The sequence below is a fragment of the Lactuca virosa genome, chromosome 4 (genome assembly GCF_052849685.1).
Source record: "Lactuca virosa cultivar CGN04683 chromosome 4, Lactuca_virosa_CGN04683_v6, whole genome shotgun sequence".
Classification (NCBI taxonomy): domain Eukaryota; kingdom Viridiplantae; phylum Streptophyta; class Magnoliopsida; order Asterales; family Asteraceae; genus Lactuca; species Lactuca virosa.
Genome location: NC_136429.1, coordinates 370,514,363 through 370,524,029, shown reverse-complemented (window position 1 = coordinate 370,524,029; position 9,667 = coordinate 370,514,363).

Genomic DNA, 9,667 nt, shown 5'->3' with positions numbered 1-9,667 from the left:
ATACTCACAAACTGAGTTCGACACTGATTACAAAGGGGGAGAATGTTAATGTCAAATATGTTGTAATGTGTCGAAGTTATTTGAGTCAGTTTCGAAAGTCTTTTTATCTATTTACTTAGGCATTTTAGTTTCGAAGTCTTGATGTTTAGTCCTTAGTATTTTTTGTATACTTTCTTATTCTCCTATAAATAGGAGTTGTACTCAGAGATAGATAGAACTTTTCCAAGTACTTCTGTCTAATACTCTCTCTGTATTCAAAAGTATAAGTGAGCTATAAACAAGATCTTATTTACTCTCTGTGTTCATATTACTTTGATTACATTCATACTCGATTAAATCGCTACTTCAATTATGTTTTATGACATCACGTTACTGATGCATTTTCGTAATACCAATGCACAACTGATATGTAAATTACAAGTCTTATATCTTTGTTTTAAAAATAAATATATTATCATCTTACAATTACCCGTGATAGAATCCATGAAGTAATTCAATGAGAGTGGGTTTATCCAATACTTAAAATCCCCATTTTCCAAGTACTCGTGAACATTGTAGCAATCTTATTGCAATGTTTAATCCCTATAGACAATCTACAATTCAATTTATGACAATCTTAATTCACTACTTACTTCCAAAAGTATGAGCGACAGTGGAATTCGAATAATCAAATCATCCAGGTAGTAAAAACATGCAAAGTGAAACACAATAATAAACTAATTAACTATGGCTTCAAACCTATTTAATATAAATAATCTTTATTATATAATCACCATAATAATTACGACTTTATTCATTGTATAATGTTTCGAGTAATCAACTAACCACTTGAACTAAACATCAGTCATTCCATGTTATGAACATGCATACTATGCCTCTCTATGGTCATTTCTTTCTGAACAGATCAATTGGAAATTATTCCAATGATGCTCATTTCATAATTCCAAATTCTTATCATTATCCAAGATTTGATGGAATTCCAACTTAACATGCATTACTCTCCTGTGATATAAAGATTCCAAAGTCTCAAAGACTGAGTCATTAATATTACAAAATATCATATTAGAACTTTGTTACAAGAAACAATTCCATGGTAATGATGGTTCTAATTCAAGGTACACTCCTTGGATACTTCTCTTGCATTAAAATTTCCAACTCATATGTAGACTTTTCAACCATCTCCCATTATGAAACATTTCCATATTCCCATATGGCCATCAATCCTGATCAAGAATCATCTCAATCTAGAATCATGTCACTATGGTCCGTCCAAATTAATATCATACTTCTAACTATCCACAAGCAACCAGTCTCTTGGTATAACCTTAGAATGTTCTTGGCAATTATTTAACAACTTCAGTCACACAAAATTCTAGTCCTTTTTCTCATAATGCTCCAAGAATTTGAAAAATTAGAATAAGTGAATATTATAGCATATGTAATCGATCCTATATCCGAAGAATATAAGACTCGACTCATTATATCTTATATAAGGATCTGATATCTATTCAATCTCTTGCTATGACATTTCCATATATGGATTTTCCTATGTTTAACCATTTCAACACGAAATTCATATACATCCATGACTACTTCTATTAAATTATATTTTCTAAACCTTTAGATTCGAAACGAAGTATGAGTGCCCTCTCCCTTAAGTCTAATATAGTGAAACGATTCCCACTCTTTCCAATTTGTAAATTGGAAACATTGTTCCCTACAAACAATATTGTCAACATGTAATACTAGCATAACATTTATGCTCCAACTAGCTTTGACATGTACCCGAAAATCAATTGGACTTCTAGAAATCAATACTCTTGACATTCTTACAGAAGTACAAATTTTTGTCACGCGATGCTTCGATAAGTCTCCAACTAGACTTCTTAAGATTATACACCTTTAATAGATAACATATATGTGTGTTTATATCCTTTAGGACTGACAGATATATCTCTTGAAAGTTCAAATAATTCCTTTCCATTCCTCATAATTCGAAATATGAAGAGGGGTGTTCATATTACGAATTTGAGAATGCAATTAACACAATCAATATCCATATTAATTAGATCTTTTAAAATCTGTATGTGAAAGTATTTCCTCATAATCATTCTCATGAATTAGAGTGAAACCTTTGCCCTTATATTTTATGGTGCATACATTCCCATCCATGTAAATCTATCATTTCCAACCTACAATCATAAGACAAGGTTTAGGACAAAACCAAATTCAAATTTAGCTTTCCTTCATGGACTGAACTTATGGTAGCTCAAGGTCCTACCAGTGCTTCCATGTTGTTAGCAAGTCACCCATATTGATCAATTCACTTTCACTGACCAACGCACTTTGCTTTTGTAGTTAAATGAAAAACATAGAACTCATAAGTATTTCCAACTCAACTAGAAGTGCACAGAAGTAAGAATGTGTCAACCAAACACGATAGGTTATCAACCTCATGTCGCGTGCTAGTGATAACTAAAAGGTTTATTGTCGGCGGACTCTTGAAACTCTCAAGATCAATACGAATCCCAATGACTTATTGACATATGAGTTTTCTCTCAAAGAACATTCCTTTGACAAGGTAAAACAAATATTTAAAAGTTCGTGTGGATTCCCGACAAGAAAACACTTCAAAGAATTGTTCTCATTTTATCTTTTGTTTCTTGATCAATGAAAAACATCAAAACTCCAATTCTTAAATGTGCTAGAGTAAGATAACATTATTACTCCACATGTTACGAGGTGTTATCAACCTTCTTAGTATGAAATGAGTTTCAAGATACAGTTTGTAGTTGACAAATTATGACTCATACATGATCGAACTAAGATGTTATTGGAGGATTCACTTGTGATACAATTTCACAATTACTAAGATGATCATAAAACATGATACTAAAGCATTATCCTTTCTTTTCAGATTGGAGAATCTTTTATCTTTCCTCCTAATAGATTCTTCTATTCGTTCCGCTACTCTTTGAATCTTTTCAAAGTATTAGAATTATGATTAATCTCATAAACACAACCATATTTACTGAAACATCAGTAAATCATGACAAATAGATTTGTTGTCCTTTGTGGTGGATCTGAATAGTCTATATCATCATGTACTAGATCCATTAGTCCTTCAAACGCCTCACATAAACATGTGATTAATGAATTAGTCATAATTTTCCTATGACCAAGATTCTCATGCATCACACAATTCGAATTTCATGACTCCAAGTTTATGTCAAATTTGAAACTTGGTGATGAAAATTCTTTTCACTTGGTTAATTATGACAATACCATAAGCGATATCATAAGAATCAAATCCACAATTAATACTTCTAATATTAGAAACATAACAACACTTTCATAAATGTCATTGCAAGGAAATATAAAACAAGGCAACCAGATAAACCAAAATTTCACTTTTATTGAAAATAAATGAAAAGTAGGAACTTGTCCTTACAACGTATAAAATGAAAAATTATGTTTCTAGACATCTCCTAAGAATAATAGCAATCTATTAAATTATCCTAACTCCTTAAAGTAACTCCAAATTCTGATCATCGAACCATGTGACAAAAGTCCATCTCTCACGACCAGATTTAGCTCACTTTGCTTAAGCTTCTTTCTTTCTCTTAGATATTGCGATATCATCAAAAAAATGTGACTATCACATCATCTATTAAGAGTCTATGAATAGGAACTTATAAATCAATGAAGTTAGATAACGGATGTACCCGAAGTAGAGTCATTCGAATTGACTTTACCATCTCTAAGATCTTTCAGGTACTTTGGGCAGTTTCATAACCAATGTCCATTCAATTGGCAGTAGAAACAAATGGACTCTTTGGGGTTAATACATGGAATGATCCCAAAACTAGCTTTTCTCTTTACCATGCGATCAAAGGGTTTATCTTGGACGACCCCTTTCATTGGGAAGAGAAATCTTTTCTGGACCACCATTGTCACCATTGTCAATGTCCATGGAATCCTCATAATTAGACCCTTTAAGCACCTCTGCTTCAGATGTTCTCTTAATAATTTATGCTTCAGCAACTATCAACATTTGGATCAGATCATTTAGGGTCATGTCGATATTCTTCATATAAAAGTTCTCAATGAACTGATCATATGAATTTGGAAGCGAAAGAAGAACCAAATCAATGGCTTGCGCCCTTAGGAAAACGACACCCATTCTATCCAACTTCTCAATGTACGAGTCGTTGAGAATGAAGTTCATATGTGAGTTACAAAATTTCAAAGTTGAATTTCTACGGTCATGTGCGCTCGCGCAGTGCACCGCACGCACCTGACAGTCGATACGTTTGGATACGGAGTGACGTGGCACGCAGAGAGGACGACACTTGGCAGCATCCTACGGTTCACGCGTATTTGCATAGCATGCACTCCAAAACTTATTATAAATAGCAAGCTTCTACATATCAGTTTCCTTGCCCATCTCATTCGTTCTCTCTCTGCCTTGATTCACATGTCACTGCTCCGAGTGCCTCTCGAATTGCTGACTTGTAGTTTCTACCTTACAACAACGTTTTCGTAACTTACATGTGAGTTCACAGCCCTATTTTGGAAACCTTTTCAGGGGGGATACATGTTTAAAATACAACTTTACAGAGTTATTACTAATTGTAGTTAGATAATTATGCTCATAACAATAGGATGATATTATGCCCGGTAGATACTCTGTCCAAAATGTTTAGCTAATAGCATGCCTAGTTGTTATACAAAACCACAATGAAAGATAAGATCATACCTAGTTGTCAAGCTGGCGAGTTGCCAGGAAACTTTGGAACTTGTTGTTATAGCCACCCTTTGGATAAGCTTAGTACATAGTGTTACTCTGCCCAAATACTCGGCTATGCAAAACACGCTAATTATATATATATATATATATATATATATATATATATATATATATATATATATATATATATATATATATATATATATATATATATATATAATAAGTAAATGTGTATAAATACAACGCGAATATCAACACGACTGACTAGGAGAGGCCCTCATAACAAGAGTTAGATGAGACACGATTCATAAACATGTTGATAGATTTCCAACTAGCTACCGACCTATAATCGTTAAATATTAAGTGAGCGGGAAAGATATGTATAGATCTATACGTGATTGACACTCCCACCTGTGGTTCCTAGCTACAACTTGACGGCAAGTCGAAGCAAGCATAACTTTCTAAACACATTTGCGATGTCCGATGAACCGTCGTGGTTTTTGGGATCAATAGTCATAGCTCGATTATAGGAACTCATCGTAACTTTGCTAAAATAAAACTATCTTAGACTACCACTAGGAACTAACCTAAGAAAGTAGTTAAAGTACACTTAAACTTGAGGAAGCAAGTTTAAGATAAACAAGATAAATTAAAATACCAACACCACACTTTATAACCATAAACCCTGTGGACTCACTAACATTATGTTGACCTCTCAAAACCACAAGTATTTTTAGGAGAATGAACCCGTCTGAAGGAGGAGATAACCCCGGTGATGCATCCCGGAGTCTATGTGCTTTACTTTTGTACTTTGCTTTCGTGACCTACTTGTACCTCGAACAATTGTGTAATATATTTTATTTAATGAATAAATAGCAACGTTGTTTAATATATCCATTGTATTACTAAATGTATATCTTTGGACTAAATCCTAATATCCTAACATCGCACTGCATGACACTTCCGCTGTTAGCCACGAGTGTGAAAGATTGGTATCAGAGCTTCTTAGAAAATACAACTATAATCTAGGGCTACACTTTGATTAGATTTAACCATTTAAGACTAATAAATTAATAAGTATTAATATTAATTACCCTACTTCTTGACTACTTATGGGAGAGGTGACTAGTTTGAACTATCACTTGAGTTGTTGGATTTTAGAACGACTATATGCTAAAATGGTCCTACCCTTCGGTACTTCTCACCTGGTCGACCCTTACTTGATAGTCTTGGAGTACAAAACCCTAAGAATTAATAAAATATACCCAACCCAACAAAGATTAAAAGATATAGAGCGATATAGTGATATAGATACGCTCATATAAATATACCTACTACCCACCAACACGAACCCACGAAGTCGCAACTTAGGATTTTAGGTCAAAACCCATATTTAGAGTTGGTATAGTACAACGGCCGTACCACAACTAGACTTAGAATGCACAACTAAGTTTTATTATGGTTCGACCGACGCACGACCGAACTCGGATACGATGGTTGGCAATCTAAACGCTTGACGACTTCTGGTTCGAATGCATAGACAATGATTCTATACTCAGGGGCTTCTTTTAGAGACTTCTACGTCTGGGGATTTCCGACTCAATGACATATACACTCATGGATTTTCTACCCTAGGAACCACTGACTTACAACAGAGTAGGGAGACTCAGGAGTTACGGGTACCATATATTACATACTTATAATTGGATATTATATAGTATTTAATTGATCTTCATATCTCTCATAAACATCTTTCCTATTTGATGTCTTATACAAGTTTTCTTAAGAGTATGGCAGGCGATGGATCGTGGAGAGTAGCTTCTTCATCGGAGGAGGAGCGTGCGGTACTTGATGACTCATACCCTGTCGACATCCCGAAGACAGAGGACATCGATGACACGAAACCCGATTATACTCCGGTGGAGCACCCGTCAGAGCCAACCTTTTCGCCAGACTACACACCGGATGGGCTAGAGTTTCTCACTTCCGAGTACGAGCCTGATGAGGACGAGGAGGACACTGCTACCTCACCGGAGATCTTGCCACCCTACCCTACTCCTTCACATCGATACTACAGGACACACACGGGTACTCGGGTGAAGCAGACCCCGAAAAAGACTACTTCTACTCCCTTTCTGAAGTGTGATTGGTAGTGAAGGGTTGTGTGAAATAATAAATAAGAAGTTGTGTGAAATAATAATGAAAAGCTATGATCATAGTACTACCGTACTGTTGCGCCCAATCATCTATGGGGTATAGATGACGACCATTAACTATTCTATATAGTCAAGTGAAACATTGGCAGGCTCATTACCTGTAGGTGTTAATGAACTACACGTTCATTCGTTGTGCTCCATCCCCCACATGGTTGCCTCATTGAAACTTATTGCTAACGGAATCCCCGAAGCAGTATTGTTTACTTGCTATTTACAAAGATCCTTTAGGATATATCCCTCGAGATCATCATTTCAGGAGCAGGAAGTAAGGATAACGAGAATGGGTAATTGGTTCATTTGATTACTGTGAAATATATAATTAAAAGATTATAACATTGTGGGTTGAAAACCCAATGTGTTCACCAAACTCCTAAGCTTGACCCACTCAGTTTCTTTGTATCGCAGGTAGCAGTACGAAGGTACAAGGATAGTGACATTTGAATCTGTTGAGATATTTATGGAGTTTTAGATCATTAAATAAATTGATGTAAGGCCTGTAGAGACTAGTTTATGCTTATGTTTCTGTATCAGTTATGACATCCCAAGCTTTTAAATATTAATGAAAAATCTTTCTTTGGAAATGCTTTTGATATTTATATCACTTCACGTTAATAATGTTTTAGGACAAATTCCGCACTAATAAAAGAACACTGTGTTTTTAAATAAGCATAAAGAAAAAGTTTTAATTAGCCATAAAATTGGGGATGTCACAATAGCTTAGGTAAGTAAGGGTGTCGAACACACGGAGAAATTAAATCAAATTATTAATCAACCTCGTAAGAAAGCATGTAAAGGGAATTAATAAGTGTCACTCAAATAACCTAGCAAACAAATAATCAAATAAATACTAAAAATAACCATGGCTAATTGTATAGATAACATATCTAAAGGTACTTGTATTTTTATTTAATGACTCCTCATTCTAATGATGATTTCATCTAAATGGATATTGATATGATGTTCGCCGATTCCTAAATTGATTAGATCAAATGGTCAAGTAACTAATCCTTTGATTTTGTAGATTCAAAGATGTTGTGATATATCAAAGTCTTAGGTAGTAGTCGAAGTGTTATTTAAAGTGTCCATATCGAAGGTCTACATGACTTCGATTTTGTATGTATTTTATCAAGCATTTATGTTGTATTCCTTTCAATGTCGAAGCCATGATATATTGTTTGTATCTGTAGAGTACACTATAATCAGTTTAGGTGCTGAAGTCATTTGTAACTTTTACAAATTTGTGCTTTCATTCTCTCAGATGTACTTTTACACTCTCCAGATAATATGAGCTGAAACAAGATTATATTTACATCACTGTGTTCATATTAACTCTGATTACTCATTCGATTGATTTCGTAACACTTCGGATTCTAAGTTGTCTACCAATAAGGATATCTCCCCTAGACATAGTCTATTATTTCGTATTATGAAAGACTTAATTGGTACGATCATTCCTAGGTCATCGACAACTTCTCAAATTGGTTATAGTAATAACTCAAACATTAATATTAAATCAATCTTTTTATGTTTAACCTAGCGATACGGTCGGCCATTAGTCATATTGCTTGCCTCATTAATGGAGTTCTGAGCCACTAATGTTAGCAAAACAATATGATATAAGATACATAATCCAAACCTAATATTATATCATACACTTAATTATATAAACATAAAAAAACCAATATTTATATGCATAGATATTTAATCAAACAATCATAATAAGGTCAACATCTTTCAATAACCGAATATCAATCAACAATAAAACTAGGGTTTTATAAGTATCAAATTATCATAAAGGGTTTAATTCCAAATCTTTAAAATAACATATAATAAATAAAATAGTTGACTAATTATAGATAAACCAGTAAACAATTTGATAAAATAATGATTTTCTTCTCTTGATCTTCAGATTTCAACATCTATATCAGCGTGTCGGCTGATATAGCCTTTAGACCCTCAAAATGGCATCTTTTGGTTTTGATCTTCTGTATTCTTATTATTTTACGATATATTCTTGCTCTAGACGAATTTGAGGGTCTATTTATAATTTTTTAGAACCAACTTAAATCTCACTAATATCCTTAACTACGGTGTGAAAAAAAAAATCCAAAAATTATCTGCATAATCTTAATAATCTTTTCCATAATTAACTCAAACTATCTTTCTTGCTCAATATTTCACGAAATTATGTCTAAAATTGTCATTTTCAACTACTATTTCACCAACATGCCATTTTCAGTTGTAAAATATAAATATAAAGCAATTAAACATCTTTTCCATATTTTAGTCGTAAAAATGTCTCTAAAAGTATATGAAGTGTCCCTCAAAATATGTATAATCTAGGATATTTCAATTATTATTATTATTACTATTATTATTATTATTATTATTATTATTATTATTATTATTATTATTATTATTATTATTAGTTTCATAAAATAATAATCACAAGAGTTATATCATTTTACTAAGAATGAAATTTATAAGTGAAAATGAACATTTTGGTGTCTACTTGCTATTGGTGTGACCCTTAAAGATCATAAATTATTGACATTATCATTTTATGATCATTATTGAGCATATAGAACCAACATTTATAACATCTCTTTCAAATTCCATCATGGAAGTCCATGCAAGCTTCATAAGAGGAAGAAGATGATACATTGATTTAAGTTGTAGTGTTTGACTCGTGTTTCTATTT